We start from the raw sequence: 17,276 nt of genomic DNA, 5'->3' as shown, positions 1-17,276 counted from the left end.
CCTTGGCAGAAAAAAGGTTCCCCACCCCTGCTCTACTCCATTAGATAACTGAAATTTGCCTTAAAACTGAAGGCTCATAAACCTCTAGTCAGGGACAGAATGAGTTAATAAGTTAAGTGGGTTGTGTTTTTTATTGCTGATGGATAGCACATGTAGAAGTAGGATTGGTGGACATCATCTTTAGGAAGAGGTTTAGAGGAGTTTTAAGTCAGTTGATGGTATTATCCTGCCTCTTTGATTTCATCTCGGCAAGCAGGGAAGTCAATTCTGTTGTTCAGATTGATTGCTTATTTGCCTCTCATTTTCTTCATTCCTTCTAAATCTTCTCTCTCTTCTCATTTTACGTGTTTACTCTACCTCCTTTTCTTTTTGTATTCATTGGGCTCACTGTCACTGAGCAGCAGTAGTGTAGTATACTCCCCATTTGCCCAGATCTCTTACCAGTATTAGGATGCCTTGTCCCCAGCGTGCCCACTCACGCTAGACATGTGTTGGAAATGGGTGGGTTGGTGGTGCATCACCCTTCAATCCGTGTACAGGATTGCCCACCTTTTCCGTAGGGTTCACCTCACTGAGGAGGAGATATATTCGTGCCTTGAGGGAATTTTTTCAGTGTTCACAGCAGTGCCGGTTTAGTTAGATGGTGGCGGGCTCTGTTCTTGGAGAGAACCATGCGTGGCAGGAACTTGGTGGCCAGTTTGCTGCAGTATGGGGGTGCAATCCTCTTCAATGCACTGGTTAGGCAGATTTCACCCTACTGGGGCCAGCGGCACCTCTCATCCGAGTGGGCCTGAATAGTGTATTGGTTTGGGTGTCGGATACCTCCCCACTTGCTTACAAAGGGATAGTTGGCCCTTGCAAGTTGTAATTTCACGTTTGCCTTTGACAATGGGATAGTTGGCCCTTGCAATTTGTGACATCATTTGCCTAAGTCAAGTCTTTATTTTGTGAAGTGTATAGTGTTAAGATTATGATTTATGGTTCATCTGTCATATGACGATAGAGAGTTTATAATTCAAACAACCACAATCTAGCATTTAATATCATTGTAGTTATGTTGTAATCAAATAACCGTGTTAATATAACTCACATATACAAAGAAGAAAAGTAAGTAGCTTTAATGGGTGTACTGGGACCAACGTTGGTAAGTTAAAATGTAATATTTTTAATAGGTATGCATAAAAATTTCACTATATTAAATTTGCTAAAATGGTGAAATATAAAAAGATAGAATTGTGCAAAAGAGATGAAAATTAATGTGTACAATAAAATATGCAAAACAAAACCGTTGTCAAATTTACATTGTTTCACTATGATAAGTGTTTAGTAGCACAGTGGTTCATTACTTATTATTAGAGATGTGCGCCGACCCTCGTGTTTTGGTTTTGGATCTGGATCTGCCCTGGTCTTGGATCTGGATTGGTTATGACAAAACCTCACCTCCGTGTTTTGTTTTCGGGTTTTGGTTTTGGCTCTGGATTATTTATTTTTAAAAAATCAAAAAAACAGCTAAAATCACATTAAATTAGCCTTTTTTTGTTCCTACAGTATTAAAAACCTCAATAATATTTATTTTCACTCATTTCCAGTCAATTTTGACCAACCACACAGCTCACAAGGGGACCAGAAAGTGTGCTTTGCAAAAAAGAAATAAACAATTGACTTAAATAATGCTTTGCAAATCTTCTCTAAAGTAATTTCCCAACCTGCAGAGAGACATAAAAAAAACATAGTTAGTTAGTGGCCTTCAAACTGCCGTTGTTCCCACTGTCCACTCAACCATATGAGATATATTGTGAACAAGCGAAACATTTCAGACCTAAGGTTTAAGTATTGCACTGTGTCTTTCTTGGGAATTCTTTCTTGAGCGCCATGCCTGCTTGCTGGTAGTTGATTTTTTTTCATCCCAGAAGGGGACCAGGAAATGTCCTTTCCAAAAATAAATAGACAAATGACTTAACTAATTCTATGATAGAAGAAAAAAAATTTAATTGGGGACATCTAGCTCCTATTTCTGTACCCTGCTTACCCTTTTTGGACAGGAAGTCCAGCATGGATGGTTTGGAAGAAGATGCAACAGATAGGGATGGTCATTATCAAGACCTGGTCCCCCCATTGGGTGTAGTCTGGGAGGTATTGGTTGGCATGCATGCAGCGGAATAACAAAGGCCTCCATGTTATGTGTTTACTATTCCATATTTCAGTTTGCGATTCAGGTAGGAATAAAGTGGGCTACAGAACACAGTGACAGAATCACTGGATGTCTTAGTGCATTCAGGCCAAATACGGTCCATGAATTCCCAGACAGATTCTGGACAGATGAATCCTTTGCTTGTAATAATCTTTGGTAATTCCTGGCAAAGGTGGGTGTTATATCCAGACACTTTGAAAGCTGTAACTTTGAACTGCTTTACAGACATGTCAATGAAACCTTTCCACACTGCAGAACATGATGGAGAAATCCCTTGAAGTTCAGCACCTAGAGCATCTTTTTCATGTTCTCTGAGGCCTCTCCTGACTGTGAAGAAAGATTCTCTACACTGTAGTCTTCAATTGTGACTTTTTAATGGTGATTTCAATGTTGTCCACTGGCTGAGACCCATCTCATCTGAGGGTTGGGTTTTCCCCATGCAAATGAGACAATTCACATCCAGAAGGTGACTCTTATGTTTAGCCATGGTGTCAGTCTCTCTTTTGGCAGAATTAGGCTTTAGTTTTTTACAAATATAAGCTTTAGTTTTTTAGAGCATTTAACTTTATAAGCTGTTAGGATAACATTTCTGCTATGTTTAAGATGAAAAAAAAAACTTTTTGTAACCCAATAACTTAAAAAAAAAAAAGTTTTCATTGCAATATTCATGCAGCCCCTTGACAGACAGCAGCACAGCATCCCTGTGCAGCTACGCCAATGACAGTGACAGCCAGGTGTAAAATTGATGATAAATTAATTAAAAAACAATTAATTGGGTGCAGCCCCTGGCTGTTAAATTGATCATAAATTCATTTAAAAACAATTCATTGGGTGCAGCCCCTGGCTGTTAAATTGATCATAAATTAATTTAAAAACAATTCATTGGTTTCTAAACTAACCATAACATTCATTTAAAATGTCAGGCAGCAATTCCCCAACCAGCACATAATGGAAAGGAAAAAGGTGCAAGATGGAATAGTCCTTGGGCCCTCCCACCCACCCCTATATTGTACATGAAATAGGACCATTTTTACAAACAATAATTTCAGTGACAAGGACTGCCAATTGTGGCTGAAATGATTGTTTTGTTTGGACCCCCATAAAACAAGCTGATCCCATACACAAACTGGCCTTATATTACAAGTTGTCCTCATCCTCGTCATCCCCATCAGTGTATACATCCTCTCCTTCACACAATATTAATTCATCCCCGCTGGAATCCACCATAGGTGCCTCTGTCATTTTTTTATGTAATTGTTGGTAGAGGTCTTCCTCGTGGAATTTGTAATTCATTTTAATGAACATCATCTTTTCCACATTTTGAGGAAATAATCTCTTACACCGATCACTGACAAGATTGCCAGCTGCACTGAAAAATCTTTTGGAGTACACACTGGACGGTGGGCAACTTAAGTAATGCAAAGCCAGTTTGTGTATGGGACTCCAAATTGCCTCTTTTTCCTGCCAGTACTGAAATGGACTGTCTGACATGTCTATTAGGATGTTATCTCTGAAATAGTCCTCCACCATTCTGTGAATAGAAACCGTATCACACTTAGTCACGGTAGAAGACATGTCACTGGTAGGCAGTTCTCTCAGGTCCGACCAGATGTCATTTTTTGGTGAACGATCTGCATGACCAGCAGGCATTTTGTAAGGAAAATTTAGTTTTTTCCTGGCAGCTGTTGAAAACTGAAGGAGGAGATGAAGGTGTTTCACATGCAGCTGCGGCTGACAATTTTTTGACCAACAGCTCTTTTCATAGTTTTAGATTTTGGTCTGTTGGATAAAAAACTTTCAAGGTAGGACTTAAACCTAGGATCCAGAATGGTGGCAAAAATATATTTTTCAGATTTCAATAGATTGACGACTCTTGGATCCTGGTGAAGTGAATCAAGGGCTTTATCCACCAGTCCGACATACTTTGCGGAATTGCTCCTTTTCAGCTCCTCCTTCAGTTTCTCCAGCTGTTTTTGCAAAAGTCTGATGAGGGGAATGACCCGACTCAAGCTGGCAGTGTCTGAACTAACTTCACGTGTGGCAAGTTCAAAGGGCTTGAGAAACTTGCACAACATGGAAATTATTCTCCACTGCGCTTGAGTAAGGTGCATTCCCCCTCCACGGCCTATGTCATAGTCCGTTGTATAGTCCTGGATGGCCTTTTGCTGTTCCTCCATCCACAGAAGCATATAGAGGGTAGAATTCCACTGAGTTACTACCTCTTGCTTCAGCTGATGGAAGGGCAAATTTATCAGTACCTGCTGGTCATGCAATCTTCGACAAGTGGTCGCTGAATGTCTAAAATGTCCTGATATTTTGCGGGCCTGCATGACCATGTCACTTTTTAAAAAACATTGCACCACCAAATTAATTGTGTGAGCAAAACATCGCATGTGTTGGAATTCGCCCACATGTAATGCTCTAACAATATTGGTGGCATTGTCAGAAATCACAAATCCTGAGGAGAGTCCAAGTGGGGTAAGCCATTTAGCAATGATTTCCCTGAGTTTTTCTAAGAGGTTCTCAGCAGTATGCCTCTTAGTGAAACCAGTTATACAAAGAGTAGCCTGCCTCTGTATTAGCTGTCTTTTGGTAGGTGTTGCTGTTGTAGGCGATACACCTACCCAGTGGACTGTCACAGTCATGTAATGCTTAGTTTGCCCTGCCCCACTTGTCCACATATCAGTGGTCAAATGGACAGTGGGTACAACAGCATTTCTGAGGTCATTGTCCTTGTACAGACTTGGAATTTCTGTTCTAGCGAAGTGGAATCTAGAAGGGATCTGGTAGCGAGGACACAGGACCTTAATTAACTGTTGAAAACCCACTGCAGTAATGGAGGATAATGGACGCACATCTAATACCAGCATAGCTATTATGGCGTCAGTAATCTGCTGTGCAAATGGGTGATTGCTGTCATACTTGTTGCCCTTGCAAACGATTGTTTGACAGTTAATTGTTTTTTGGAGAATACGCTACAAGTAGTCCTCTTCCTGGTCCCCTTCTGGGATGAAGATCCACTGACAGCAACAGTAGCAGCAACAGGCGTAGTCATCAAGGATCCTTCTGAGGAATCACGGATAGGAGAGGAGTCAATCATGCTTTGAATACCAACATTGGATGCAGCAGGACTACTTCCGATGATAAATGAGGATGTTGATGATGCAGGTGTTGGTGTTGGAGATCGAAAGCACTTGGATATCACAGAGAGGGAGCAGGTAGGTGACACTGGACTTGTTACGTTTTGAGTTTTGGAACTTGGTGACGTACACTTTGATATTTGATGAATGCGCTCCAAGTGACGTAACAAGGAGGAGGTTCCTAGGTGGTTTAGGTCTCTCCCTCTACTCACTCTTGCATGGCTACAGGCACATATGGCTTGACAACTGTTGTCCGGATCGGGATGGAAATAATTCCACACGTGAGAAGTAGATTTTTTTCTCTTTTGTCCTGGCATGACAACAATGGGCTTTAGCTTTTTCAATCCATGGGCAACAGCTGTTGCCTTACTTACACAAAGGACATCCTCAGCATCAACATCCTCATCACCAACATCTTCATCATCAACATCCTCATCATCCTTAGCAACTTCAAATACCAAAATATCCTCCTCCTCCATGTGCAATTCCATAGAAGCATCGTCAATGACTGCATGTGCAAGATGTTGACTGCCCTTCCCCACATTTACAGAGGGCACACAAATGTTGGAACTTGGATGATCCTCCAGTACACTAGTATTTAGGTCGGGCTCACAAATGGAAACCGCGGACACACTTGCACTCTCCTCGGGGATTTGTGATTTCTATTTCTCAGGACACACAGTTGGTTTTCCCGGAGCTGTCTTAACAACTTTCACATTTTTAATTGGACCACCACCACTACTACTACAAGCAGAAGGGCTATCAGCAGTCTTCATAAAGAAAGGTCAAGGCCTTATCCTTTCCTTTCCACTTCGTGTAGTGAATGGCATATTGCCATTTTTTTGTTTATCTAAAGGCAAATATCTTTTCAATTTTTTTTTCTTAACTTCAGTAAAACTTGCTTTACCATATCGGTGGCGTGAGTTAAGCCCTGGGGCATGGGCCTTCCTAGAGGATAAGGAAGTTGACGGCCTTGCACTGCTGGCGGAAGCTACAACATGTGGTTCTTGGCCTTGCTCTCCTGTCATGTAACAGCCCTCCATATTTTCTGCAGTCTTGAAGCAGTGTCACAATCACCAATAGTGTAGCCAAGGTGCGGTTAAAAAATTCACACACGTGCAGTCGTGCACACACAAAAATATTAGAAAAAAAAGACAAATGATGATTTATATTTTTTGTCAGCTCCAGAAGAACTTGGGCCCAGAGCACCAATTGATCACGACTGGAGTTGGATAGCACAAGGTTGCAACGTGCATTGCTGGCTGGCTCTTGTGCGCTACTGTGGTTAAGCCTAACACCCACGACCATACACAGAAGAAAAAAATATAAGACACTTTTATTGTTTTTTTTTTTGGAGCACGACTGTAGTTGGGCAGCACAAGGTTGCAACATGTGCTGGTGGCTGGCTCTAGTGCGCTATTGTGGTTAAGCCTAACACCCACGAGCACACACAGAAGAAAAAAATAATGACACTTTTATTGGGTTTTTTTTTTAGCACGACTGTAGTTGGGCAGCACAAGGTTGCCACTTGCATTGCTGGCTGGCTCTTGTGTGCTACTGTGGTTAACCCTAACATGCACAGAAAAATATAAAAGACACTTTTTTTATTGGAGTCCAGAAATTGGGCCCAGCGATGGACACAGCACAAGACCAGGACACAGAAGACAGCAGATAGCCCAGATGGATCAGCAAACAGCACAGTGACAGTACCATGACCAGAGACCAGAATGGATCAGCACCAAACCAGGACACAGTAGATAACACCAGCACCTCTCCCAGCCCTACACTACCCACCCTCCCTGTTATGTCTCCACAGCTGAAGTGAAATGGCATCCGTCGCGTGGTCCCTTATATACTACATTGATCATAGAGACGAAAGCTTATGAACTGTGAGATTTCAGACTACCGTTTTGCCTCGGTTTTCGAGATCCGAGTAAGGCTGGAAACTCCGAGCCTGCTTGGATCCGACTCGGTTATGCTAAATTCCGGTGGGTTTGGAACTCTGGAATCCGAACCCGCTCATCTCTACTTATTATAGTTTATTCTGTTATTTATGTTGCAAATAATTATTTCTTAAGGTTAAATGCCTTCATCAGCTCCTAGAAGAAAGTAGCAAATTGTATCAAACAATGCAGTGACTAATATTGTGTATAGTCAGTTTTCCAAACTGACACGATTTAGGCAATTGCAATCATTCCCAGCACTGCATATAGTACATGTATAATTTTATACATCAGTAGCTGGAGCATAGGCCTCATATATTTAGCATAGCTTGCACTAATTGTAGGCAATAGCAATTAGTCTTAGCACTATGTATAGTGCATATATCATTTTACTTTGACATCAATGGCTGGCATTTATATCCATTTAGCAACATATTTAACATTCAATTTTAGTTATATGACATTGACAATCGGTTACAGATAGCCTACAGCCATTTCACCAGTCAGGATTTCTCAAGGCATCACCTGTCATGTAATTTCCTTTTCCTTAAATCCCCTTCCCTAAGTTCTGATTGGTTGTCAGCAAATCAATCATGTTTAACATTATTACAATGGTAGTAAGTATAGTCTTAATAGTAATCCACCAACATCCACTTCTTAAAACATAAATATGAACAATTTACTTCATTATATTAAGAATAATGTAAAAACACATCCTCTGATGTTTTTATTTGTGATTTCTCAGACAGATATCCTATATAAAATTTGATTTTGAGTTTATCCATTTTATACATATAAATTATTCCTTTATGTCAGATCTTCTATATCTTTCCATTTGATGTCCAATTTAATCAGATATTTTTATATATATCTCATAGGGAGTGATATTTCTATCATGATGGAAAGAAGTATACATATTGACAGTGATTTATGTTCCATAAATTCTGATTGGGTGTCAGCAAATCAATCATGTTTAATATTATTTGAATGGTAGTATAATCTTAATAGTAATCCATCAACATCCACTTCTTAAAACAAAAATATGAACAATTTACTTCGTAATATTAAGTATAATGTTAAAACACATCCTGTGATGTTTTTATTTATGATTTCTGAGACAGATATCCTATATAAAATTTTATTTTGAGTTTATCCATTATCATGATGAAAAGAAGTATACATAGGGACAGTGACATATGAGACACATATAATAATTAATAAAATATACATGATTGGATATTATATTAGACATCAAATGAAAAGATATAGAAGATCTGGTAAAAAGCATTAATTCATATAGATATAATGGATAACTTAAAAACATATTTTATAAAGGACATCGGGCCATTAAATAACAAATAAAAACATCAAAGGATGTGTTTTAATGTTACTTCCAATATTATGAAGTAAATTTACTATATTTATGTTTTAGGAAGTAGATGTTAGTGGATTGCTATTAAGACTATACCACCATTCTAATAATGTGATCACTACCTAAAAGATAATAATACTGAAATGAAGTGATGTAAAATTCGAACACAATGAATGTTGAATATTGTTATAAAATGTACAATGATAATGCTAGATGGATGGAGATGGATTGTGATATACCTTGGATATATATTGGTATATGTATCTCATATGTCACTGTCCCTATGCATACTTCTTTTCATCATGATAGAAATATCATCACCCCTATGAGAGATATGTATAAATCAAAAAATAATGTCTGATTAAATTGGACATCAAATGGAAAGATATAGAATATCTGACATGAAGGAATAATTTATATGTTTATAATGGATAAACTCAAAATCAAATTTTATATAGGATATTTGTCTGAGAAATCACAAATAAAAACATCAGAGGATGTGTTTTAACATTATACTTAATATAATGAAGTAAATTGATCATATTTATGTTTTAAGAAGTGGATGTTGGTGGATTACTATTAAGACTATACTTACTACCATTGTAATAATGTTAAACATGATTGATTTGCTGACAACCAATCAGAACTTAGGGAAGGGGGTTTAAGGAAAAGGAAATGATATTACAGGTGATGCCTTGAGAAAGCCTGACTGGTGAAATGGCTGTAGGTGATCTGTAACTGATTATCAATGTCATGTAACCAAAATTCAATGTTAAATATGTTGCTAAATGGATATTAACCCTAGCCATTGATGTCACTGTAAAATGATACAGTGTATGCACTATACATAGTGTTGAAACTAATTGTTATTGCCTACAATTAGTGAAAGCTATGCTAAATATATGAGGCCTATGCTCCAGCTACTGATGTATAAAATAATGCATGTACTATATGAAGTGCTGGGAATGATTGCAATTGCCTAAAGGTTCAGCTGCATTATTGTATACATGAATACCCAGAGCTGCAAAGGTTAACATTTTTACCTATAAAATCCTTTTTTTATGGTATGTGATTCACACATACATGATATAATGGGAACTACTACTATTATATATCACATGTAGTGGAGACCAATTAATATTAGGTGTGTTGACCAATTATATACTAACATACCTGCTGTGTGGGATTTAACCTTACAGCTAAGAGACTCACAACTACAACATATATTTGTGTATACTGCATAGCTAACAAATATTCACTATAAGCATTGCATGGCAATAAATACGGATAAGGCATCTAAGTATAGGAAGAGAAGACATTGTACCGGTTTGGAAAACTGACTATGCACAATATTAATCACTGCATTGTTTGATACAATTTGCTACTTCCTTCTAGGAGCTGATGAAGGCAGTTAACCTTAAGAAATAATTATTTGCAACATAAATAACAGAATAAACTATAGTAAGTAATGAACCATTGTGCTACTAAACACTGATCATATTGAAACAATGACAAATTGACAACTGTTTTGTTTTACATATTTTATTGTACACATTAATTTTCATCTCTTTTGCACAATTCTATCTTTTTATATTTCACCATCTTAGCAAATTTAATATAGTGAGATTTTAATGCATACCTATTAAAAATATAAAATTTTAAGTTACCAACATGGGTCCCAGTGCACCCATTAAAGCTACTTACTTTTCTTCTTTGTATATGTGATTTCTATAATGTTTAAGTAGTGGGTAGCACCTCAGCAAGCTTTATATTTATTCTGTCGATACAGATGAATTGATAAACAGCTAATTGGAGAGAGGACAAACAAAACTGTAAAGTATTAATTACAAAATAGATGGCTGGTGCAGGATTGGTGCTCTATTTGTAACATGTGTTAATATCAGGGCTGGCCCTAGCCAATTTGGTGCCCCAGGCAAGATTTTGGCTGGTGCCCCAGGCAAGATTTTGGCTGGTGCCCCCTAGCAGATAATCCCACCACCAATCTTAAAGTAGGTACACACCTGACAGATATATCCGCAGATTATGGTTTTTCATACACACTGAACAACCATCATCTGCGGTCCTGCTGGCCAGGGGTCACATAGAGACCTCCTCCTTGCCAGCCTATGCAGCAAGTGTAAGGACGGTCGGCTGATCGCCTGTACACACAGCGTGATGAGCAGATATACCTGACGTCGGCATCCCAACCACCAGGATACCATAGGTAAGTAGCGAGGTTGGGTGGAAGGTTAGGCACTACGGGGAGGGTTAGGCACTAAGGAGGGAGGGTTATTTTTAGGGTGCAGGAAGGGGGAGGTTAGGTTCATGCACCAAGAGGGTTAGGGGAGAGAGAGGGGGAGGATTAGGATATCGACCAACAAGTGTCGGTATGATAACCCTGTCAGGTTGCTGGGGTCTGGATTCTGACCAACGGGATCCTGACTGCCAGCATCCCATACCCAACCTGTGTGTACACACTGGCGAACGGGAACACAATATATCTGCCTGTCAGCCAGTGTCTACTCAGGATTAGTGTATTTATATGTGGATGTCAAAATATATATATATATATATATATATATATATACACACACAGTATATATTACACACACACATATATGTATATGCGTGTGTGTGTAATCTATATTTCCTTGTGGCTGGTATTAAACACAAATATATATATAATATATATATATAGTGTGTGTATATAATACACACACTATATATATATTAGGGGTGAGCGGGTTCGGTATTACTCGGTTCTTATCGCCACTTTACCGCAAATTTGGCTCGATTTTATTCGCTATCCAAAACACATGTTCGGCGAAAGCCAATAAAAAGATCCGGGTAAAACCGAGTAAAACCGAACCCGCTCACCCCTAATAAATATATATATATATATATATATATATATATATATTATATTTGTGTTTAATACCAGCCACAAGGAAATATAGATTACACACACACACACATATACATATATATATATAATTATTTTTTTTTATATGAAGGGGGGAGGCAGTAATTGATGGGGAGAGGCAATGGGTGACGGAGAGAAGCAGTGGGTGATGCCAAGAAAAGGATGACAGAGAGAGGCAGTGGGTGACGTAGAGAGCCAGAGGGTGGCAGGGAGAAGGTGACGGGAAAGGCAGTAAGTGAAGGTAGAGGGTGATAAGGAGAGGCAGTGGATGACCCCAGGGAGAGGATGACAGGCAGCGGGTGAGAGAGAGAGTGAGTGACGGGTGATATATAGGGGGGGCACTTGGCTGGGTGGTAAGGGGGGAACAATAGGCTGGAGAAGGGGGGCACTGTAATTGTATTGGCTAGGTGGTTCTTGTTGAGGGGCAGTTAGATCGGGCAGTGGACTGTTGGGGAGGTTAGGGTGCAGACAATGGGCTATCAGGGTGCAAGACATCGGGATGAGTGAGTCATTGAGATGGTGGGGGACACTGGGCCGGATGGAGAGGTCCTGGGCTGGATCGGAAGTGGGGCAGTAAGATAGAGTTGGGAGGGAGGAACTCTAGGCTGGAGAAGGGGATACACTGGGCTGAATGAGTGGAAGACCCTGGGACCGGACTGGCTAGGGGGTTCTTGCTGGGGGCAGTTAGATGGGAGCAGTGGACTGATTGAATAGGGAAGGGTGAGGCACTGTGATGGGAGGTCAGTGAGATGGTGGAGGACACTGGGCTGGATAGGGGAGGGGACACTTTGTGAATGGGGGGCAGTGAGCAGGAGACAGTGAGATGGAGTGGAAGGGGGGAACACTGGGCTGAATAAAGGTTATCACTGTGACAGACTGGCTCGGGGGTGCTAGGTGGGGACACTGAGATGGTTGCAGTGAGCTAGTTGGGGAGAGATGGGAGACACTGGGGTGGGGGGGTCAGTAATGGTGCTAGACACTAGGCTGGTGAAGGGGTAGATACTGGGATGGGAGCACTTACCTGCTGCTGTAACATTTCAGAACACTCGCTGCAGCACCACATGCTTACACAGCAGCTTCCTGATAAGTCCTTGCTGATGGATATCATCTTGTGTGTCTGTTAGAAGTGGCTGCCTTTCTCTGGCCATGCAGCCCGGTTAGGTGGGAGAAGGGACTAGTCTTGTGCCCAGCCCAGGAGTCAGTCTATGGCAGCAGCTGTCAATGAGAGGCTGAGCTGTGAGGAAAGGTGGCTTCACAGAGTCCAGGGGGAGGAGGAGCCGAGCCGGGGACAGCCAGCGCCGGGCATAACATAACTGCAGGATGTAGAGGCCGGCGCAGTGGAGCGCGGGGACGGAGCCTCTCCAGTCCAGCGGCGCACCAAGATGTGGTTACTTATCTAGGCAGCCGGACGCTGAGTTGCTGCCTGCTCTCCCGTCATTCCGCTGCCGCGCTGCGTGTGACTGACTGTGCGCCTGTCTCTGGCACAGTACTTTGATTTCTGTGTGCGGAGTCTGTGTATCTGTCTCGCGAGATAACAGCGTCAGCCTCTCTCGCAATTTAATTTCCCCCATGGGCGGGCCGCTGTCAGTCTCTAGTGGGCTGCATGTCATAGGGCGATGCACTACTGGGGGTGGGGCCACATATGACAGGCGTCCCATGTTTCCTGATGAATTAAACGGGCAATCCGCCCCTCACTACTGCGGTGCCTGATCAGAGCTGAGCTCCGATCACGGTAGCAGTGGGGAGCTGCAGAGCCATGGAATGCCCCTAGGCATTCCAGATGCCCTAGGCATTTGCTTGGAATGCCTATGCCTAGGGCCGGCTCTGGTTAATATACCTGTTCCCAACATATTTTTAATGCCATTAAATAAAATCACTATTTTAGATACTAGGAGCAGTGCCTTTTGTTCACAATATTATTCTGATAGTAATACAGTATGTATTTTTATTAGTTAAGTTGAAGATAATGAGTACATTAAGTTATGTTTCTACAAACACTGGGCAATAAGCATGGGATATTATTATTATAAATATGGAATCTTAACCTCACACATACACAAAGGGTTAGCACCTTGTCTACTATAGTTTCAGATAAAGATTATTACTGATGTTGGTTACCTCCTGAACCCAAAGCCGCTCCCACCAAGAAGTGACTAATCTTGAGCACAAAAGCACCAAATACTCAATTTCTATATACAGTAGCAACCCATTGTTAATGAAGGTATCCATGCTGTTTTTAGAAGCAGGGTTCCCATTCATATAGCATCCCTATATACAGGGCCAACTCCAGGGGTCAGAGCATCCTCTGCCCACTCTGTTAATAGAGCCCCAATAGTCCAAAAATGGAGGCATGGCCTAATTACCATAAACCACGCCCCCTAAGTGATGTTATTTGGAGGCGTGCACTCCGTCACTAGTTGGGCTTTCCCCAGCCCTCTTCTGGCACTGAATGGATGCCACGTGCATGTGCACAGCATCCATTCAGCTACTCCGAGGTCCAGCACCACCATACATCTTCGGCGGCGGGGGTCTCCAACCTTCCGATTTTACCACCCACGGGCCACTTCAGCCCACGGGTGGAACAGCGGGACAGTACTGTCCCACTGCGTCCTCTATGGGGTGGCACCCCTGTTCGACAGCACTGGTCAAACACCCCAAGAGCCAGCCCTGCCCATATAGATGTGGGACGGGGGCGCTATATGAATGTGACAGGTGTTTTTAAGATTGCGGGTCCATGATAAGGATGTATTTTGAATGTTTTTATAAGTGAATTTAATTGAGACAAATATAAACTTATAACCATTATATACAGCCCCCATTTCTATAGAACAATGATTTTGCAAAAAAACAAAAACTTGCTTTCTATCATTATTTGGCTGTTTTAGAAATATGCATTAAACAACCATTTGACACCTAAATACTTTTATTAGAGCCACTAATACACTTCTATATTGTTATCCTATATCACTTTGCCTTTTTGGGGTGTAGGCAGATTCCCCCATTTTCACCTCTACTTGTCTCATGTAAAAGCAGGAAGAATTGTCACGCAAATGCCGCATCACGACTTTTGGGATTGAATTGCTTGAAAACAGGTGCATGCATAGCACATGGATTGTTGCAATAAACCATCATAAGAAAGTGATCATCTTTTTTAATTGACGGTAGTTGGTTTAATTGAGGTCTGTATAAGCAATTAAATACATTTCCTCAATAGCATTATATTGAAAATACAGTTTCTGAAAATAAACTAAATTTCCTTTATGTGAACTAAGGGATTTCAAAAATCCTGAACCCTTCAAAGTAACAATGACTAAATAAAAGTATTTTAAAATAATTTTACCTTTATGTGAGTTTATTTCTATTGTGTAAGAGTGTAATGAGCAGTGATATTTGTGAAAATGTTATTACTGAATGATACATCATTATAGCAGTCTGTTTTATGTAAACCCATATCCCTGAAGAATCATTTATACAATGAAACACATCAGGTGGCTACAATTAGATGAACAGTAAAGGTAACACACACATCTACCAGGAGCTTGCATCCTCTTCATGGGTGAGGAACACTTGCCGATAACATCGGTTGTTGATGAAGTTCAGTTATGTGCACACAAAGTAAATGTGTTTAAGCAGTATTTTCTTGTAAATAATATTAAAAAGTTACTGTACTACGAAATGAATGGCCTTGAGCCATTTTTTGTTGAGTGCACTTATGGGCAAAATGTGAACTAGTCAGTTGTTCTAAAGTGTTTGCCTCTCTATAAAAATATGGGCTATTGAGAGAGAGTCTGACAGTCACCTGTGACCACAAAGCCTGAAACCCGCCTAGGAGTGAATGGTTGGATGGCAGTCCAATATATCCCTGCAATAAATAAATCATAAGGAAGTTCGATACTGTCTCTATATTTATAAAATAAAGTTCCCGGTGTATTCATTCAGACTAATCTCTTAAATGACTGGACGGATTTTGATGGGGTTTTCACTATTCTATACAGCATTGGTCAAGGAAGGTGTATGAACCTGTGACAAAATGACGTCGAGCAGTGATGATTTTAGTAATGCAGTCACAGACAAAATTCTTGCACCAAGCAGAGGAGCTGGCCATGGTGCTGAAACAGTTGAGAAGGATAGAGCAGAATTGTCCTTGGTAGTGGTGCACTAGATGAATTATAATTTTTATTCATTCATATAAAAGGTTTTATACGTTTATTAACAACAGCAAAATATTTAAAAGGAACACATTGTTCCTAGGCACAAAAATACATACACAATTCAGACATGACAGAAAAATGAAAAATTAAGTGTATTAAAATCAAAGTCTCTCGGTGTGTTATTAATTTGTTTGTAATAAATGTGCCTAACTCATATATCCCTGTGTATTATGCCTAATGATGTATAGTCTCAAGATGAAAAGAAATAGTGTTCAACTTCTTAATTGGTATTATACACGTTGGAAGTGCTTGTGATAAATTCAGTCAGGACAAATGTAACATGTTATATTTACAATGTTGCAAAAAAAGTCCTGGTAATTGATATGCTCTCTGTCTAAGTCTGTTGCAAGTTAAGATATTAGACCTAGTTTATAAATATAATCGTTTGTTGGTCTATACCCTAAACATAAACTAAAGAAGAATCAAGATCATATGTAGTGAGGGAATAGTAAGTATTAAGATTACATGTAAGGTGCTTATGTAATATCAAAATTCTATATAATTTCTATCTCACTTAAATGATATGCTGCACGCTTTTATATTGCTGTACAACAATGTGGGATTCTAAATTGATTGTTATCCTACAGATGGTATGTCAGCACTCCAAAATATATGGTTTATGTAATATGATTACAACATTGTGTATTTTAATGTTGTAATATACTCCTCTCACATTTGGATTTCAGATATCAGGTTCCCCTAATGTTATGATTGTACTGTTGTGTTGTGTGTATAGTTATATATTACTGTCAAATTGCTGTCTAGCTTAGCACGTGGAAATCATCATAAATTCTCATTTCTTTGCTATCCCGGTAAGCTAGCCAAGCATATCATAACATGTTCCAGTTGCATACAGACTTAGGATGTATTGCAGTCAGACCACTGTCAGGCTTACCACGTGGAACTCGTATGCAGTTCACTCCGTGCAGCATAATCCCCGTTTTTAATGTCATGGTAAGCCCACAGAGCATATCATTGTGCACATTTGTTCAATCACTAATCGCTAACACATCATACACTTGAAGGGATATACGATTGCTACATATTATTGAATATATTGTGAGTACACGCCAGAGACTAACGCCAACACGCATTTTGCTGGTAATAGCTTTTTCAAGGCTAATCAGATTGCCCTGTTCAGAGGTCTAATATACGTTACACTGTCCAATTGACTTCAGTTCCACTGGTCATGTGTTGATTCTGACCAGTCAAATGTTTAACTCCTTCATGTCAGTCTTCTCAAGGTCCTCTTGTTATCATAGGTCTAACAAATTCAAATCGACCAATCATAGCGGGTCAAATTATTATCTATACCAGTAGATGTTTTTAAACATCCGATGTAAATGTTATTACATTAATCTAATATTTAAATGTACCTAATAACATATTAATAAATTAATGATACACCCATACTTTATGGGAAATGGTAGTTTTATAGATAACTTGAAGTAAATAGAAATAACCCATATGTACTGTACTTTATTAAATTAGATTTG

At 39.9% G+C, this 17,276-nt stretch overlaps 1 protein-coding gene across 3 annotated transcripts in view; it reads right to left on the bottom strand.

Annotated features, from left to right (window-relative positions):
• The window catches only part of LOC148522928 (uncharacterized), a 120,733-nt gene that overhangs the window by 77,520 nt on the left and 25,937 nt on the right, over positions 1-17,276 (bottom strand). The window lies entirely within an intron of this gene.

The sequence above is a fragment of the Taudactylus pleione genome, unplaced genomic scaffold, assembly GCF_031769625.1.
Source record: "Taudactylus pleione unplaced genomic scaffold, aTauple2 ptg000136l, whole genome shotgun sequence".
NCBI classification, from domain to species: Eukaryota; Metazoa; Chordata; class Amphibia; order Anura; family Myobatrachidae; genus Taudactylus; species Taudactylus pleione.
The sequence above is the reverse complement of the archived record's forward strand: the minus strand, read 5'-3'. Positions and strand labels throughout refer to the sequence as shown.